The following is a 10935-nucleotide window of genomic DNA, read 5'->3' on the forward strand; positions in this document are numbered from 1 at the left end:
ATGCAGTTTTTATCACTATTGCTCTGTAATATTGCTTGAGTTCAGGGATAGTGATTCCCCCTGAAGTCCTTTTATTGTTGAGGATAGCTTTAGCTATCCTGGGTTTTTTGTTATTCCAGATGAATTTGCAAATTGTTCTGTCTAACTCTTTGAAGAATTGGATTGGTATTTTGATGGGGATTGCATTGAATCTGTAGATTGCTTTTGGTAAAATGACCATTTTTACTATATTAATCCTGTAATCCATGAGCATGGGAGATCTTTCCATCTTCTGAGGGTCTTCTTCAATTTCTTTCTTCAGAGTCTTGAAGTTCTTATTGCACAAATCTTTTACTATGCTTTGAAGTTAAAGTCACAATTGAAAGTTATTTTATGTCATTTGTGAAGGTGCTCTATTTATTTTCTCGAGAGGAAGACTGTTTATTTGTTTCCCAGCCACTTTGCTGAATTTCTTTTAGTAGTCTCAGAACTTTCTTTGGGATCACTTAAATATACTATCTTTCTGCAAATAGGGTGATAATTTGAACTGATCTACCCCTGATTTCTTTTCCTACTTTTGCTAGAAGTGATTGTGTATCTTAGGCAACACATCCATGAGGGTTTGCCAGGGGCTGCTTGACCTAGGCTGTCATCAATACAGAGTGGTGCACCACAGTGGAAACTCTAGATGCTGGAGGAGGCTGGAAGGCGGTTAAATATGCAATACCTACATTTTTCCTAATGTAGTGAGACAAGAATAGGCAGACAGAAGGGACAACATGCACTATTTACAAAATCTTTAATGAGCATCTTGAACTCCTAATAGACTCTTCATGATTTTTAAAATATTTTGCTAATAAGGGCATTATCTCAAGCATTTGCTAAAATGTTTTCCAGTAACTAAGAAAATTAAACAAGAACTGGATTCTTAAGTGACTCACAGAGGAATTTCAATGTGTACAATGAGACACAAAACAAAATGACAAGTATCTGGAAGTAACTTTGCTCTTGTTTTTTTTTTCACAGAGAACACACTGTATCTTTATTTCTGCTTTATCTAGCACATACGGTAAATGCTGAAACATGCTTAATGTCTGGAGTTGTGTATTCAGTAAATTCAATAAACAGATAGCAGTGATACACCAATACAGGCATTATAAGGATTTTTTTTTAAAAAAAGTAAGTATCTGTTTTAGGAATACAGTGTTACAAAAGCAGAAATTGGATTCTAATAAAACAATTTAATAAAACAAGGCACAATGTTTAGGCAAAATTTATGAATAAAGTTAATATAAATCATATTTTCTAATATTCTTTAAAAGAGGCACAAAAATTAAAAATAGCAAACATTTTTTTAGAATATTAGCCATAAGAAAGTAAAATAAATTTTTGATACAATAGGACTCCTTTTTTCCAGAAAAAAACTCCATTGTTGAATCATATTTGAGTTCCATTTTAATTATGTATATATATATATATATTTCTTTTCTTTTTTTCGGAGCTGGGGACCAAACCCAGGGCCTTGCGCTTGCTAGGCAAGCGCTCTACCACTGAGCTAAATCCCCAACCCCTAATTATGTATATATTTATACAGATATTTCTAATACATAGACTTTAAGTACAGAAAATTAAGATGTCAGAGCATATGTAATGATTTGACCAAAGTAAAAGGTTAACATTTTTCAGCATCTTTTGTTGTTTTTGAAACCCTCAACTTTAAAAAGCTAAGACTTTATTGTTATTTAAAAAGCTTTCCCTGTTGTTATTTTTTGCCCACACACAGTGGGCTGAGAATGGGACACACATGACTGTTAGAAAGTGACTAGTGGGTTAACACTGTTTCTTAGAACAGCAGTGCTGACCTTGTAAACTGCACAGTGACTCTCTTAACCATCCCCCTACACAAACCAAGCAACTTAGCTATGGCTCCAATGCCAGCAAACAGCAGTGCTTCGCTCTTGTTCTAAAGAGTCTGAATTAAGACTGTATTTTGCAGTTGAGTCAAATGGGATTTTGGTATTTGGAAATAGAGTAGAAGCAAACTGCTCTAATTAGTGGCTGACAAAGCAGCTGAAAAACCTTTCCTCTCATATTTAAAAGAGATTTTTATTTAATTTGGTTCAGGCTATAGAGCTATTGTAGTCCTAAATGTAAAAGAAGATATTTAGACACTTTCCCTTTCTCAGGGTTGCACTGAATGGTAACAACGCTCATTTACCAACATGGACCAGGAAAAGGATTGTTAGTAGTAAAGGTTGTAGCACCAAATCCCACGGGGGAGGAAGCTGGACTCTCAGAAGTACAGACAATCCCCAGAGCTCTGGGAAGACCGCCACTCCTGCTCACATTCCTGGCCCAAGAAGAACCTGCATAGTGCCCTCTATGCCCTCTGGGCACAGGAACCTAGGAACAGATAGGGGCAGGATCCTTCCAGATTCTGCCTGAGTCCAGAGTTGAAAGCCAGTTGCCTGATGCACTGACACACCTGAGAGCAGAGGTAAGACCAACTCTTCTGCTCCAAGCAGAGCTCTGCCTGGAGGCTTCAGGACACACAAACCCAGGAACAGCTTTCTGTTCCCATATTGGGCTGAAAGAAAACAGGTCTACAGGAGTGCTGACACACAGGCTTACAGAAGGGTCAAGCTACTGTCAGAGACAGCAAGACAAGCTAACACCAGAGACAACCTGATGGTGAGAGGCAAGTACAGGAACCTAAGCGACAGAAACCAAGACTACTTGGCATCATCAGAGCCCAGTTCTCCCACCAAAGCAAATACTGGATATCCAAACAGACCAGAAAAGCAAGATTTAGATATAAAGTCACATCACATGATGATGATAGAGGGACTTAAAAGGACATAAAATGTTCCCTAAAGACACACACAACACAAAAAGTAAAACTTAAGAGGAAACACAAAAATCCCTTAAAAATTACAGGAAAACACAAATGAACAGATGAAGGAATTAACAAAACCATCAGAATTTAAAAATGGAAATAGAAAGAATAAAGAAATCACAAAGGGAGACTACCCTGGAGATAGAAAACCTAGGAAAGAGATCACTAACAGAATTTAAGAGATAGAAGAGAGAATCTCAGGCAGAAGATACTATAGAAAACATTGACACAACTGTTAAAGATAATGTAAAAGATGAAAAGCTCCTAACACCAAACACCCAGGAAATCCAGGACACAATGAGAAGATCAAACCTAAGGATAATAGGTATAGAGAGAGCAAAGACTCCCAAATTAAAGGGTCAGTAAATATCTTCAAAAAAAATTATAGAAGAAAACTTCCCTAACTTAAAGAAAGAGATGCCCATAAACATACAAGAAGCCTACAGAACTCCAAATAAATTGGACCAGAAACGAAACTTCTTCCGTCACATAATAGTCAAAACAACAAATGAACAAAACAAAGAAAGAATTTTAAAAGCAGTAAGGGAAAAAGGTCAAGTAACATACGAAGGCAGACCTGTCAGAATTACACCAGACTTCTCACCAGAGACTGTGAAAGCCAGAAGATCCTGGGCAGATGTCATTCAGACCCTAAGAGAACACAAATGCCAGTCCAGACTATTATATATAGATAGAGTAACCAAGATATTCTATGACAAAACTAAATTTACACAGTATCTTTCTACAAATCCAGCCCTACGAAGGATAATAGATGGAAAATTCCAATACAAGGAGGGAAACTACACCATAGAAAAAGCACAAACGTAATCTTCTTGCAACAAAACCAAAAGAAGAGAGACACACAAACATAATTCTACCTCTAACAACAAAAATAATAGGAAACAACAATCACTGTTCCTTAATATCTCTTAACATCCATGAACTCAATTCCCCAAGACATAGACTAATAGATTGGATACGTAAAGAGGACCCAGCATTTTGCTGCATATAGGAAACACACCTCAGTGACAAAGACAGACACTACCTCAGAGTGAAAGGCTGGGAAACAACTTTCCAAGCAAATGGTCGGAAGAAGCAAGCTGGAGTAGCCATTCTAATATCAAATAAAGTCAATTTTCAACTAAAAGTCATCAAAAAAGATAAGGAAGCACACTTCATATTCATCAAAGGAAAAATCCACCAAGATGAACTCTCAATCCTAAATATCTATGCCCCAAATACAAGGGCACCTACATAAAAAAAAAAAAACCTTACTAAAGCTCAAAGCCCACATTATGCCTCACACAATAATAGTAGGAGATTTCAACACCCCACTCTCATCAATGGACCGATCATGGAAACAGAAACTAAACAAAGACACAGAGAAACTAACCGAAGTTATGATCCAAATGGATTTAACAGATATTTATAGAACATTTTACCCTAAAACAAAAAGATATACCTTCTTCTCAGAACCTCATGGTACCTCCTCCAAAACTGACCATATAATTGGTCACAAAACAGGCCTCAACAGACAGAAGAAGATCGAAATAATCCCATGCATCCTATCAGATCACTACAGACTAAGGCTGGTCTTCAACAACAACAAAAATGATAGAAAACCCACATACACATGGAAGTTGAACAACACTCTACTCAATAACTTGGTCAAGGAAAAAATAAAGAAATTAAAGACTTCTTAGAATTTAATGAAAATGAAGTACAACATATCCAAACTTATAGGACACAATGAAAGAAGTGTTAAGAGGAAAACTCATAGCTCTGAGTGCTTCCTAAAAGAATCTACAGAGAGTCGACACTGGCAGCTTGACAGTACCCCTAAAAGCTCTAGAACAAAAAGAAGCAAATGCACTCAAGAAGAGTAGAAGGCAGGAAATAATCAAACTCAGGGCTGAAATCAACCAAGTAGAAACAAAAAGGACTATACAAAGAATCAACAAAACTCAAGAAGTTAGACTCCAGAGAATCAAATAACCCTATTAAAAATTGGGCACAGAGCTAAACAAAGAATTCTCAGCTGAGGAATACTGAATGCCTGAGAAGTACCTAAATACATGTTTATCATTCTTAGTCTTCAGGGAAATGCAAATCAAAACAACCCTGAGATTCTACCTCATACCAGTCAGAATGGCTAAGATCAAAAACTCAGATGAGAACAGATGCTGGCGAGGATATGGAGAAAGAGAAACACTCCTCCATTGTTAGTGGGATTTCAAACTGGTACAACCACCCTGGAAATCAGTCTGGAGGTTCCTCAAAAAGTTGGACATTGAACTACCTGAGGATCCAGCTATACCTCTCTTGGGCATATACCCAAAAGTTGTTCCAACATGTAACAAAGACACATGCTCCACTATGTTCATAGCAGCCTTATTTATAATAGCCAGAAACTGAAAGAACCCAGATGCCTTTCAACAGAGGAATGGATACAGAAAATCTACACAATGGAGTACTACTCAGCTATCAAAAACAATGACTTTATGAAATTCATAGGCAAATGGATAGAACTGGAAAATATCATCCTGAGTGAGGTAACCCAATCACAGAAAATCACACATGGTATGCACTCATTGATAAGTGGCTATTAGGTCCACAACTCAAATTACCCAAGATAGAATCCACAGACCATAAGAAGTTCAAGAAGATAGATGACCGAAGTGTGGATGCTTCACTCCTTCTTAAAAGGGGGAACAAAACTATTTATAGGAGGTGATATGGAGACAAATTATGGAGCAGAAACTGAAGGAATGGTCATTCAGAACCTGCCCCACTTGGGAATACAGTCTCTCTCTCTCTCTCTCTCTCTCTCTCTCTCTCTATATATATATATATATATATATATATATATATATATATATATATATATATATATACCAAACCTAGATAATATTGATGAAGCCAAGAATTTCATCAAAGGACAGGAACCTGATATTGCTTTTTCTCTGAGAGGTTCAGCCAGAGCATGACAAATACAGAGGCAAATGCTAGCAGCAAACCATTGAACTGAGAATGGGATCCCCGTTGGAGGAATTAGAGAAAGTATTGAACAAGCTGAAGGGACCTGCAACCCCATAAGAACAACAATACCAACCAACTAGAGCCCCAGTGACTAAACCACTACCAAAAGACTACAGATAGACAGATCCATGGCTCCAGCTGCATATATAGCAGAGGATGGCTTTGTTAAGCACGAATGGGAGGAGAAGCTCTTGGTCCTGCCAAGGCTGGACTCCTCCAGTGTAGGGGAATATCAGGGGAAGGAGGTAGGAAGAGGGGATGGTTGGGGAGGGGGAACACCCTTATAGAAGAAGGGGAGGGGGATGGGATAGGGGACTTATGGCTGGGACAGTAGGGAAGGGAATAAAATTTGAAATGTAAATAAAAAAAATCCAAAAATAAAAAAAGAAAGTAAAAAAAATTGTAAAGGTTGAAAGAAGGGGGCAGAATATATGCTATAAAAATAATAATTTCAAAGTCATAAATTATAAATAAAGTAAATGGTCAGTTGTCCATATGAAGTGTGTTGGAAATATAAAATAGCCCAAATAACTCCAGATTTTCTCTCTCTCTCTCTCTCTCTCTCTCTCTCTCTCTCTCTCTCTCTCTCTCTCTCTCTCTCCTACACACATGGTGGGAAAAGAGGGGGGACTTGCTATTTCTAAAGTAATCGACTAAATTACCTGACTCAAAGAATAAATATCTTTCAGAAAGAATTTCATAAAGAGTGAACTACTCAAACAAAGACTTAGAGTTTAGAGAGCCAGATTTGAGTTTCGAAACAATTCTATTGGCCTATTTGCCCTACACTCTGAGGTAATAGTGTCATTGCTTGATTTAAAACGAAAATATGGAGACCTGGGGCTAGAAGTTGGAGAGAGCAAGATATATCAAAGCTACAATGCCAGAACACCAAGGGCAGCTTGTGAAGATTCCAGTCTGTGTTCCTTCTCTAAGAGTCACCTGTCGTCTTTCCTGTGGGTTGTTCCAGATGAAGCCTCCAATATGGGGGTTGAAACAGGCTGGTCAGCCAAACGACCTCAATCATCTGGTAATTCTTTTTTCTAGCTAGGACATAGGCTCACCACAGCAAAACTCCTTCACCTGGGGAGCCCTGTGCAATGTCTCCCAGCATGTGCTTGTCACTTTTGTGCTGGGATTAACAGCCTTCCCCTTCCCCTTCAGAAGGCTTCCTAGGAGTGCGCAAACAACCCCACAGCCTTAATTCACCTACTGCTCACTCCCTCCCTATTTTAGCACCCACCCCTTTACTACAACTGCCCTCCATGCTAAAATTCCAATTCCCAAAACCTGTCTTCACATGTGACTCCTTTCTAGGTAGGAAACAAAGAGTATAGTTAAAGACGTTATATGCATCACTTGACACCATCATGCATCTTACAACATCGTATTGATGAATGCTTCAGAGGATTACACAATTCAGTAACTCCGTGGAAAATGCTACTGGGAAGTCCACCAACTGTGTTTGTGAAGCACCCATTTGTAGGGTTGTGGGTCCCTTGTCTGCTCTGCCACATCCATCCTCGGGGAGGCAGGATAAGGAAAGTTGACCTTACTTACCCCATACCCCACGCTATCATTGGGTGGGTTTCAGGCCATAGGGAACCACCAGCACAACATTCTGGGGTTCCAGAATTACAGTCTGAGGCATGGTGAAACATCTGGAGCTGGCTTGGGTGTCCCCAGAGCTGAGAACAGAGTAGGCCCCACAGGCTGAATCTAGTCCAGGGCCTCAGGGGGAAAGCAGGGGTGCTCTGACTGGTCCTGCGGGGAGTCTTTGGCTTGATGGGTGAGTGGGCTTGAGCTTAGACTTGGTCGTGATAGAGGCTGGGAGTCCAGAGAGGCCTTCTACTAGAGATTAAATGGCAGTTCTGTAGGCAAAGCCCTTCTCCATGGCTCCCCACAGCAGATCCCAATAAAAGAGGCAGTTCATAGTTTTAAGGCATTTATTGTTATGGAAGAAAGTGCATGTGTAAAACCATCACCCACTTCTCAGGGTGGGCCTGAGATTAAATACATTTTTCAGGAGAATGTCTGGGAAGGAAAGTTTATTGGCTATGCCTTCTAGGCTTTTGGTTGCTCATTAAAATAGAGATTTGTCTTGAGCCTATGTGACCACACAGGTTATGACTTGTACACATGGAAGGGTTTGGAGCATTATCTGACTGATGGCCACAAACCTATAGGGCATGGAGGCTAGGGACAGGAGCTTGGTGCCTGAAAACAAGCAAAACGCCTACCATCCCTTCAGTGTTTCTGAGGCTTCAAGCCTTAGCTCACCCAGAGACCAAGCTACCTTTCACAGTCCCACACCCATTCTCCCAGTAAACATCAAATGGCAGGATGGATGTGGGAGTGGTTCATAAGTTTGTTGGTGTCTATGAGGAAATGTGTACATCTAAGCTGATGAACAGAACACTGGATAGTCAGAGGCAACATTCCTCCCCAACCTACGTTTGCCCCCATTCTACTATTAGCAAGCTCTGATTGGTGAGAAAATTACTCAAATACTCTAGTTTTCTCCTCTGTCAAAATGGGAAACGACAAGTTTCTAAAGGTTTAGTCATGAAGGAATCATTAGGTAATGCAGGTGACTTGGACAACTAAAAACTGGTCCCACTGGAGAAACTAAGGTCCAGAAAATGGCTCAGCTCCATCCACACTGCAGCAAGTGACTTAGTCCATGCTATGAGAGTGTGAATCAAGCCTAAGTTCAGGTTTCTTGAGTGTCACTCAAGAAATGTTGAGTAAAGTAAATCAAGACTGTCTCCTCAAACCAGCACTCCTTTTCCTTAAGAGATTAAGCAACTCCTGTTGCTTAATAGCCGATTGCTGATTGTTGGCCAGTTTATATAAACTTGATATCTTTCAAGTGATAGATCCACCTTCTGCACCCCAGTTTCTGCTAATCACCAACAGAGTTGAAGGCAATGAAGTTAAATATAACAGATTTCACCTTATGTCTAGTGTGGTGACATCCCATGGCATCTGTAATGGGGCACGAACAGATGGCTTATGTGCATCCACTATGACAGCAGTGGAATCTGCACGAGAACCTTTAAGGCGGCATGCTCCCAGCCTTCATTTCTAGCTCTGTGCTGAATGTCTCCTTCCCCTCAATCAGAAAAGTTCCTTTTCTGTAGCCTCTCACAGGGGGCTTTCATTGGCCCAGGAATGCTTCTGAATTCGACAAGGTCAATCAGGACCAGTTGTGCACTCTGCTGGATGTAGAGATGTAAAATGAACTGTCACAAAAAATCTCATGGCACTGTTCAGCTTCTTCATTTACAATTTATATCAGAAAAACCACAGAGATAGAAGTGGGGGGGGAATGAAAATAACTTGAAAATAAGGAGTTCAATAGCTCAGAGAAGAAAAATCTAGAAGATGGGATTAAAAAACAATTTAGAGGTTCCCGTAGAGGAGGGCCCAGGAGCAGCAGGTCCGCTGCGTCTGAGACACCCCCGGAACCTGAAGGGACCGACCGGATAAACAGTTCTCTGCACCCAAATCCCGTGGGAGGGAGAGCTAAACCTTCAGAGAGGCAGACACACCTGGGAAACCAGAAGAGAGTGCACTCTGCACACATTACTGATTCCAGAGGAAAACACCAAACTCCATCTGGAACCCTGGTGCACGGAAACTCCCGGAAAGGGTGGCGCAGATCTTCCTGGTTGCTGCCGCCACGGAGAGCTCATAAGCAACACTCCACGAGCAAACTTGAGCCTCTGGACCACAGGTAAGACCAACTTTTCTGCTGCAAGCGACCTGTCTGGTGAACTCAAGACACAGGCCCACAGGAACAGCTGAAGACCTGTAGACAGGAAAACTACCGCCCAAAGCAAGGAAACACTCTGTCCCCATACACTGGCTACAGAGAAACAGGAAAACAGGTCCACAGCACTCACAAAACACAGGCTTACAGGACAGTTCAGTCACTGTCAGAAATTGAAGAACAAAAGTAACACTAGAGATAACTGATGCATGCAGAGGCAAGCATACAGAACCCAAGCAAGAAACCAAGACTACATGGCATCATCAGAGCCCAATTCTCCCACCAAAGCAAACAGGGAATATCCAAACACACCAGAAAAGCAAGATCTAGTTTCAAAATCATATTTGATCATGATGCTGGAGGACTTCAAGAAAGACGTGAAGAACTCCCTTAGAGAACAAGTAGAAGCCTACAGAGAGGAATCGCAAAAATCCCTAAAAGAATTCCAGGAAAACATAAATAAACAAGTAGAAGCCCATAGAGAGGAGTCACAAAAATCCCTGAAAGAATTCCAGGAAAACACAATCAAACAGTTGAAGGAATTAAAAATGGAAATAGAAGCAATCAAGAAAGAACACATAGAAACAACCCTGGATATAGAAAACCAAAAGAAGAGACAAGGAGCTGTAGATACGAGTTTCACCAACAGAATACAAGAGATGGAAGAGAAAATCTCAGGAGCAGAAGATTCCATAGAAATCATTGACTCAACTGTCAAAGATAATGTAAAGCGGAAAAAGCTACTGGTCCAAAACATACAGGAAATCCAGGACTCAATGAGAAGATCAAACCTAAGGATAATAGGTATAGAAGAGAGTGAAAACTCCCAGCTCAAAGGACCAGTAAATATCTTCAACAAAATCATAGAAGAAAACTTCCCTAACCTAAAGAAAGAGATACCCATAAGCATACAAGAAGCCTACAGAACTCCAAATAGATTGGACCAGAAAAGAAACTCCTCCCGTCACATAATAGTCAAAACACCAAACGCACAAAACAAAGAAAGAATATTAAAAGCAGTAAGGGAAAAAGGTCAAGTAACATAAAAAAGGCAGACCTATCAGAATCACACCAGACTTCTCGCCAGAGACTATGAAAGCCAGAAGATCCTGGACAGATGTCATACAGACCCTAAGAGAACACAAATGCCAGCCCAGGTTACTGTATCCTGCAAAACTCTCAATTAACATAGATGGAGAAACCAAGATATTCCATGACAAAACCAAATTTACACAATATCTTTCTA

Source organism: Rattus rattus, chromosome 5, assembly GCF_011064425.1.
Source record: "Rattus rattus isolate New Zealand chromosome 5, Rrattus_CSIRO_v1, whole genome shotgun sequence".
Lineage (NCBI taxonomy): Eukaryota > Metazoa > Chordata > Mammalia > Rodentia > Muridae > Rattus > Rattus rattus.